The sequence below is a fragment of the Carlito syrichta genome, unplaced genomic scaffold (genome assembly GCF_000164805.1).
Source record: "Carlito syrichta isolate Samal-C Ts95f unplaced genomic scaffold, Tarsius_syrichta-2.0.1 Scaffold303719, whole genome shotgun sequence".
NCBI lineage: Eukaryota > Metazoa > Chordata > Mammalia > Primates > Tarsiidae > Carlito > Carlito syrichta.
Window position 1 is genome coordinate 194,821 of NW_007247815.1, and position 9,759 is coordinate 204,579.

Genomic DNA, 9,759 nt, shown 5'->3' on the forward strand with positions numbered 1-9,759 from the left:
GGCCACTGCACTCCAGTCTGGGCGACAGAGTGAGACTCCAACTCAAAAGAAAAAGAAAATAAGAAAACAAGGATGAGCAAAGGGGAAGATGAAACAGAAAATTCAGAAATCAACTTTTTAAATGTCATCAACACAGTAACATCCAATTTTCCTGTGTTCCACGTGCATGTATGTAGATAATGCTGTGTGCTACAAAACAAAACAAAACCCAAAAGACACAACCCCTAAAAAATTATCGTAAGAACAACTAAGCAATAAAGCAAGTCAATATTTAGTTCCTTTGTGGTACAGATAGATACATAAGTGCCAAAAGCACTGAAATCAGAGTAGAAGAGAAGACTTGGAAAGTGTTCAGGAAATTAAGTGTCAACCTGGTGCGAAGGCCTGACTTTAAAGGAAGAAAAGTGGGAGGAAATTCCAGATAGAGAGGGCAGCAAAAGGCTTGGAGGCAGGGATCACCCTCCTGTACACGTGGGATCACGGAGGATTCTGATCCCACTGAAGCGCCATATTCCTACAGGGTAAGAATGGCAGATAAGGCGGAATACAGGAGATGTGGAGGGAATAAGGAGCCATCATCACCTAAACAGCATTCTCTGGTTTAAACTTCCAAGAGAAAGACACCACTATGAAAATCTCTGAAGTCATGTATTTTTGTTTTGTATAGAGACGGGGCTCATTGTATTGTTCAGGCTAGTCTTGAACTCCTTGCCTCAAGCAATTCACCCCCACCCCAACCTCCCAATGTCCTAGGATTACAGGCATGAGCCAGGGGCCTGGTCAGAAAAATCTCATAAATCATTTCACTTGGTCTACTTATTCTTGAAGAAATAGACCTGGGGCTGATCTATATGGTATGCAAGGGAGCGAAATTCAAGAAAATACCAAGCAGATGATGTGTGGGTGAAGATTTTGAGGAAGTGAAATATTAGGAGCTTTGAGAGGAGGAAGAGAAAGTAAAATATGTCAAAATTAATATGCGTTTGGTAAAAATAAGAGTAAAAAACATAAGAGTTCTATGATAGATTAATTTTTTTAACAATGCATATGAATAAAAAATAAAAATGCAAAAAAGGAAACATAAATTACCTATGATCCCACCAATGGGCAAAGAGTAATAGTCTGTCACTTTCCTGTCATCTAAGCAAATGAATCTTAAAAAACAAATTAGGGGTTTCTTTAAATTTATTTTAATTCATTATTTTTTTGAGTCAAATTCTCATTCTGTTGACCAGGTTGGAGTGCAGTGGCACACTTACAGCTGCCATAGCCTTGACCTGCTGGGCTCAGGTGATCCTTCCACTTCAGTCTTCCAAGTAATTGGAACTATAGGTGCGTGCCACCATGCCCAGCTAATTTTTTTTAACTTATTTATTGTAGAGAAGAGGTCTCACCAAATTGTCTAGGCTTGTCTCGAACCCCTGTGCTCAGGCAATCCTCCCACTTTCACCTACCAAAGTGCTGGGATGACAGGCCTGAGTCACGGCTCCTGGCCTCAAATAGGGATCTCTTTGTATGTACAGTTTATGTTTAATTCAGCTATTATGAACATCTCCCATGTGATTACTGTTCAAAATCATTATTTTAGTGGGTATTTTATCATAGACACATACTATCATTAAAAAAATGACTCCGCTGTTGGGTTTTTCTCAAAGTCTCACAATAACATCTTGATAATAACTAATACAGTTGCTTACTCTGCCAGGCAGGGTTCCAAGTGCTTTACATAAATTAACTTACCTAATTCTCTGTACAATGCAGGAGGTAGATACTATTATTATCTTTGACAGATAAGAAAAATCAAAGTGTGGGGAAATTAACTTACCTAAGTTCACACAGGCAGTAACCAGTGGAACCCATTCCAAGCCAAATGACTGACTGGTTCTCACATCCCTACTCTTAACCCCTCTGCTGTGTCAGAGATCATGGGCTCAGCACGTCAGCCTCATCTCTAATTCTTTCCTTAGATATCCTCATGATAGTATCACTAATGCCAAGGGGTCCTATGAGGTGAACTGCTTTCTACCTAGGGTATACCAATACACCTTCTTACTATTTGTGAGATACAACCTCACTCTTGCCAGCATTACGATGCCTGTTAAAATCCAGTTATAATCTGCATGTCTTTGATGCAATGAAGTCATTATTTTTTCACGTCTTGGCTATCTTAAGTTCCTGCTTTGTGAATGTTCTATGCCTAGTCCTTATTATAATGCTTTTTAAAAAGTTAAGACGTGTCAAGTTGAAATTATTTTGGAAGGCTCGATGATTCAAAATATCAAAGAGTGCTGCTAAATAGTTGTATCACTGGGACCCTACAGTCAGGCAGTACCTTGAAGGGATCACCAGAAACTAAGGCTAAGGGCTTAGCTGTAAATGCCTGAGACCAGAGGACTGAGCAGACCCTTGCAACAGAATGATGGATAGCCTGAAATTGCGATGTATACCATTCAGCAGGGGCCATGCTTATCCAATGGCTAGAATATTTATCACTGCTACTCAGTGAACTTTCAACGCCTGGTATCAATATGTCTGGGGAAACAAATCAGTAAATCTAATGTTTGCACAGTGTGGCCAGAATTACAGAAGGAAAATGAAAGCCCTTGAAAGATCTCACACCTATGGAGTTTTTGCACGAATTATTCTTGTTCTACAAAGCATACCTGGTTGATGATAAGAAATTCCAAGTGAATATTACTGGACAAACTCTATTAAATTAAATGCAAATTACCTTATGCTAGGCACTCTGCAATAAAACTGTATACCTACAATGCTCTCTGATTACTTGGGTTGGAATTAAAAATATCTTGCTCATATACTTAGGAGTCACCCCTTAGGACAGGTCACTCTCTCCAGATGGTTCATGTTATTGATCAGGGTCAATTTTTAATACTTTTGATTTTTTTTTTTTTTTTTTTTTTGAGTTGGAGTCTCACTCTGTCGCCCAGACTGGAGTGCAGTGGCCGCTCCCGGCCACCGCAGCCTCGACCTGCTGGGCTCCGGCGATCCTTCTGCCTCAGCCTTCCAAGTAGCTGGAACTACAGGCACGTGCTACCATGCTCGGCTGATTTCTGATTTATTGTAGAGATGAGCTCTCGCCAAGTTGCCCAGGTGGGTCTCGAACCCACGGGCTCAGGCAATCCACTCACCTCAGCCTCCCAAAGGCACGGGATTACAGGCTGAGCCACCGAGCCCGGCTTACTTTTGATTTCTTAAGGGTAACCTTTTTGCCCATTAGATCCATATTTGGAGGCTTTAGTCCTTTATGTACCAACTACAGAAGAAAACCCAGAGACAGAGTCACAAAAGACATTCTCCCAGATGAGAATCACAAAAAATGCCAAAGTTATTTTTAAGGAGTATTAACACAATATTTGAGAGAGAATCAGTGAAACAAGCAAGAGTGGCTAAAATAATGATGTGAACATTTACAGACAGCCCTCTGTATCCATGGTTTCCACATCTGTGGATTCAACCAACCAAGGATCAAAAATATTTAGAAAAAGAAATGGATGACTGCATCTATACTAAACAGGTAGAGCTTTTTTTCCTTATTATTCCCTAAATAATACACTATAACAACTACCTACATACCATTTACATTGCATTAGGTATTATAAGTAATCTAGATATGATTTAAAATATACAGGAGAACATTTGCAGATTATTTGCAAATACTATGCCATTCCTTTTTCTTTTGAGTTGGAGACTCATTCTGTCTCACAGGCTGGAGTTCAGTGGCATATGAATGGCTACCACAGCCTCAACCTGCTGGGGCACAGGTGATCCTTCTGCCTCAGTCTTGTAAGTTGCTGGAATCACAGGTGCGCGCCACCACATCTGGCTAATTTTTAAAATTTACTGTAGAGACCAGGTCTCACCAAGTTGCCCAACCCAAGAGCTCAGGAAATCCTCTCACCTCCACCTCCCAAAGTGCTGGGATTACAGGTGTGAGCCACCACACCCTGCCTTACTATGTCTTTTTTTTTTTAAATCAGGAACTTGAGCTCCTGAGAATTTGGTGTCTGCAGGGGTCCTGGTACCAATCCCATGCAGATACCAAGGGACAGATGAATTATATTAAGGTAGGGAGGGGTTTGGGGAAGAAGAGAAATGAACGGTTAAATAAAAGCTTCAACTTTGTTTTGTTTTTGTTTTTGGTCAAACTAATATGCTATGCAAAATCATAGTTAATTATTACTAGAAAAGCAATGATGCTTTTTTTTTAAAGAGTAGAAAAACAGGTTTATTGAGCATCAGGCAGGACAGCGATAAGGGAGCTGTCCGTGATTTTGCTATTTATAAGAAATGCCTGTTTCTAGTATGGAAACCTATTTCGGACACCAAATTTCTTGTGGCCGACTCCACCAGTTTATAGAATCTCAACTAAGAACGCCCCCTAGAGGTGACACCAGAATTGAGTGTGGCTTACTCAGGAAAACAGGACAGTGTGTTCCATGCAGAGGAACAAAGTACAGCATGGAGAAGAAAAATCATAGTCTATGCATGTGCAGGAAGTGACAATCGGTTGGGCACCACTAAAACAAAGATTTTTAACTTGGGATCCACAAACAAGAACATACAGGCAAATGGTATGTGTGAGGCATGATGACAATTTGAACTTTCATCTGATTTTTTTAAAGTGCCCATGAAATCTGGGGTGAGGTGGCTTAGCGAAAAATGATTGTGGGTCAAATGCTGTCTGACAGGGAGGAGCAGGGAGGGACAGGGAGAGGAGATGGATCTCTCTGCATCCAAGAGACAGAGCCAAGAGGTGCAGATTCCTCCCAGTGACCCATGGGAATCCTTTAGAAGGCCTGAAGAGAGAAGTTAGAGGAGAAGCTGGCTGGAACTTGGAGGGTCGAATGGCGGCACAAGACGAAAGCGGACAACAGTCAAGACATGCGAGAAGCCAACAAAGATGGGGGGGGGAAGGAGTGAATTAGAGGAACGATTAGGAGGAAAAACTAGCAGTCTTCATGTTCGTATTTGCTTGGATATGTATAACATGTCACTGGAAGATTCTCAATTAAGTGATAACACCATTGCCTGTGGATGGGGAAGCAGGTGACGGGGAAACGAGGTTGGGAGGGAGTCCTTTCCCTGCAGAGCAGTTTGTACCCTTGGAACCATGTGAGGGTATTACCTATCCTAAAAACAAATTGGGGGGTGAAAAAAAAGACACAGAGGTTATCATCACAAGATGTCTCTAAGCAAAAACCTGCCCAGGTCTCTGTCCAAACCTCCTTCTGTGTTTTAAGTTGTGCTTTTGAATTCAGATTATTTTGATGCCAAAGACTGCCAGGCTGCACCAATGACCAACCTTGAGAAGGGCCAATCTCTCTGCTGACCTCGGTGATAAACATATCAAACCTAACCTGGCACAATGTAGATATAAATAACTATTTACCCGGCTAAATGAAACCAATTAAACAATTAGCTGACAAAACACCAGAATGAAGGAAGTCCGGTCAATTGACTCAGGGAGCTCAAACTTTTAACTTTCATGATAAAGAGGCTCATATTACATCTGATTTATTAAAACAAGGACAAATCACATGAATCGATGATGTGAAGGTCAGATTGTCAATGCTCTATGGTGAGTGCTAAGCTAGTTTAGGCTATCCCTTTGGCTAAAAAACGGCTTTAAAAAATTGTACAGACACTCCTGTTGAACCTAATATAGCATTTAAGGCAGGTACTTCAGATATAATTGACTTAAACTGAGTGGCTTTACCACCTTCAAATTAGTGATGAGTGGACACGAATTTAATAGTTAAAACATAAGTTTTATAAAACGATATAATGTTTTTCATTTGGATGTGTATATAAGCACAAATATACTAAGCTTGCAATACTTGTTCTAAACCTATTTAATGTAACCAATTAAACTTGTTCACCAAAAACACACTGTGTCCAGAAGTCAGTTCTGCAATTTTTTCATTCATTTAGCTGGTTCTATATTTTATATTTTGCCTTGTTCCACAAAGGTTGTGATGTGAATCATCTCAAAAAAAAAATTAATAAAATGGGAAAGCATAATTAGATAAACATCAGAATCAAGAAAAACAAGGCAGAACAGAGTTCAAGACCAACGGGAAAGTTAAAACACTAATCTTAGGTTATAAGTTTTCACATGAGCTGGACTCAGTGGCTCAGCCTGTAATCCCACGCTTTGGGAGACTGAGGTAAGTGGATTGCCTGAGTCTGCGGGTTCGAGACCTGCCCGGGCAACTTGGCAAGACATCATCTCTACAATAAATCAAAAAAATTAGCCGGGCGTGGTAGCGTGTGCCTGTAGTTCCAGCTACTTGGAAGGCTGAGGCAGAAGGATCGCCGGAGCCCAGCAGGTCGAGGCTGCGGTGGCCAGGAGAGGCCACTGCACTCCAGTCTGGGTGACAGACTGAGACTCCAACTCAAAAAATAAAAAATAAGTTTTCACATGATTATTAAAATTGAGTTGATGCTTCTCTTCCTATTTGCCAAATTAGAAAGGAAAATATAATCAATTGTTTGACTCTTATTTTGCATAATAAAAAGACACACATACATACAAATTGTTCAGGGAACTTTTCTTTGGCATCTAGAGCTACATGGAATTTCTTGGCTGAGTCTTCATATAGGAGCTATAAACAGAACCAGTGATGTTAACCACATTTCTACAGTAACATAACAGTAGCTTTCTTTTGACTGTCTTTACTAATAAAATCCCTCAGTGTGAGCACAATGGGGGCATGGAGGGGTCAAGGATACAAAACTAGGTGACCAAAGTATACAGCTCCCTAAGATCTGCCTAAACTCCTGATCTAACAGCTAGTACTGGAAGGGAATGGGCTGGCGTCATGGCTTTTGTTCTGCCAACCCCCTGTAAACATCCTCTCTCTCAGTTAAGCTTCTGATCAAATTGACAAACAGACAATTCATATTCTCCGGCATGTGCAGAAACAAAGGCATTTTGTACCAGTATGGAGGGAAGACCAGTACACAACAATTATTCTTCAATCCTACATTCCCAATATTTGAATTTCAAGATTATATCAATTTACTTCTGTATCTTTTTTTCTGTAACTGCAACAATTTTGATTCTAGCACATGTGAATTGAGTGGCTCTTGTTGAATTGAAACAAATCAAAAATGATGGGCTGGCATTTAAAAAGGATGGCAAATGACATTTAGCAAGGAAGGAAGAGAGAGGTTTCTAAAATAAAACCTTTAGGAACATACAGAAGACAAAACAGAGGAAATCCAGGTTTCAGGGCGGTGTTGCGGGGACCAGGGTGGAGGCGGAGCGCTAGGGGTTTGGGAGGCAAGACCCAAAGATGAATCATCCAATCTCAGAGGCACTGCACATTTTGATGCAGGGCACACACAAAAGAAAAAGGCCCCGTCAATTCTGAGATTAAAAACAAGCTCTTGTTTGACTGTGATTCCAAGGCCCAGAGTAAGAGAAGATTGTTCAGTGCTCAACTTGGTTGTCAAATGAACAAATGCATGCTTCTGAGTAACACAGTAAAAAGAGTTTACCTTAACCACAGGGTTGGGCTTTTTTGAAATGTGTAAGGTGAGCAAGGAAGTACAATGCCAAGTAATTGCTGAGTACCAGATTGCAAATTTAAAATGTGTAAAATGTAATTATCTTTACTGCACAGGAGAATTTTTAGTTTGTTTTAATAAATCATAACAAATTGGATTTTTTTCCATAAATTCCCTTCCACTGCTGGTTCCCTCGAGTCTTACTTTTATAGAAAAGTGTTATTCCCTTAGTCATCTAAAAGGATCCCAACTAGGTTGGAGAAGCAATAATAATAAACTATGGCTTACCATATTGTGTGAAAATAAGCCTTTTGGGATATTATGAAGTGAAGATGATGAAAATGTATTAAAGTGACCAAAAGAAAGAAAGAAAGAAAATCTGGGACCATTCCCAGTTAATTTTGTGAAGCAGAGACCGAAAGGTTATCACTGACTCATAAAATTTATGTCAGGAAAACAAAAATGAAATCAAAACAGGAAATATCATAGGGCAAAAATAAAGCAAATGCAGTGTGATGCATTTTTTTTTCTTTCCGAAATAACATAACATTTCAAAGCAGAAAGACACTGTATCTCCCAAACACCTCATTACACAACTCCCTGGCTGTCAAACTTGAAAACTGATATGCTTGTATACTGAAGAAAACACAGTTAAAAGTTTGCAATTATACTATATATTTTGAATCATTTAAGAATCACAGACACTTCTCAATGTTTTACTTCTGCCTTTACCTGTAATAAGAGACATTATAATTAGGTCTAAGCCGGGCTCACGCCTGTAATCCCAGCGCTTTGGGAGGCTGAAGCGAGCGGATTGCCTGAGCTCAGAGTTTGAAAGCAGCCTGGGCAATTTGGTGAGACTTCGTCTCTACAATAAATCAAAATTGGTTGGGGTGGCGTGTGCCTGTAGTTCCAGCTATTTGGAATGCTGAGGCCGAAGGATCGCCTGAGCCCAGCAGGTTGAGGCTTCAGCGGCCATGAGTGTGTCACTGCACTCCAGCCTGGGCAACAGAGTGAGAGTCTGACTCAAAAAAAAAAAAAAAAAAAAAAAAAGGTCTAACCAGAAAAACCCAACTTCAAAACAGGTTAATATGTCACTTATTAATCAAATCACTGTTCCTTCTGGAGTAACTTAGAATTTTCTTTAAAACATGAGCTGTACTTTTAAAATTGTGTTTGAGAGTTTAATTGAAATAGATTTGATTAGGAATTAGACTGGAAAATTTGCAAGCTCAGACATGAAATGAACTATGGAGTTGGGGAGAATTACCTGATTTAATATCACATTTTAGAAGAATAGCATATGGTCCTAAAAATGTCAGAATTCAGATATAAATGTTGAAAATCACTGAGTTCGCCTACTTGTACAAAGAAGCAATTTTTAGAATCCAGTTAAATTTTACCAGCCGCAGAATCAAATCCATCGTGATTCTAAATTGTCACTTGGCATAAAGCTGGAAACATAGCTCTTTCATTCAACAAATAATGAGCACATACTATACATTAGATACAGTCAACAAGAATGAAAAGAAAAAAAGAAGATTCTGTCCTCTTGGGACTTAGACTGATTCATTTCTCCAAATGTCTAAACCTAAATACGCTAATAACAAATTGGAGTTTACAACGATCCATTTCTCAAAACTTAAAAACTTATTGCTCAATATTTAAAAAAAAAAAAAGACAGCCTGGGAGGAGATAATTCTGCCAAAAGCTCCCATGTATGAATTCTGCACTTGGAGGGAAAAAAACAATCCCTAACCAGTTTCCCAGAAATACGAACCAAAACACCGAGGTGGAAGTTAGGCTGCGCACAAGGCTGCCTCTGCCGGCCGACCCGGTACAGCCTTTCAGCAGAATCTCAACTCCCGACACCTGCATCCAACTTGCCACTCTTGGACACATCCCTTCACGCCAGCCACGGGCCCCCACGCGGGCGGCAGAAGACGACCCCAGCCTCGCCGACCTCCCGAATAATTCGACTTCTAGAGGACCGTCCCTAAACGGGCCCCTGCGCGTGGACGGGGAGGGTTCGCGCCATCAGCCGTCCACACCAGCCAGCCAGCCCCGAGACACACGACATCCACGGCGACTTCCGCGCGCCGCTCGCATCACGCCTCGCCTGGCCACGGCATCCGGCGAGAAGGGCCGGAGGAACGCATCTGCCGGCCCGGGGACCCCACGCAGCCACGGATCCCTCCCTCGGCTGCTGGAAATCCAACGGTCCTC

At 40.9% G+C, this 9,759-nt stretch overlaps 1 protein-coding gene across 2 annotated transcripts in view; it reads right to left on the reverse strand.

Moving 5' to 3' along the window:
- Positions 1-9,759, reverse strand: part of NCOA7 (nuclear receptor coactivator 7) — a 163,818-nt gene that overhangs the window by 150,237 nt on the left and 3,822 nt on the right. Inside the window, exon 1 of one of the 2 annotated variants that reach the window (XM_008059099.2) lies at positions 9,314-9,381. The exons of the other annotated variant lie outside the window; for it this stretch is intronic. The gene's annotated coding sequence lies outside the window, so the exon portion shown is untranslated. Of the gene's footprint in view, positions 1-9,313; positions 9,382-9,759 lie in introns of those variants that run through there. 2 annotated transcript variants of the gene reach the window in all.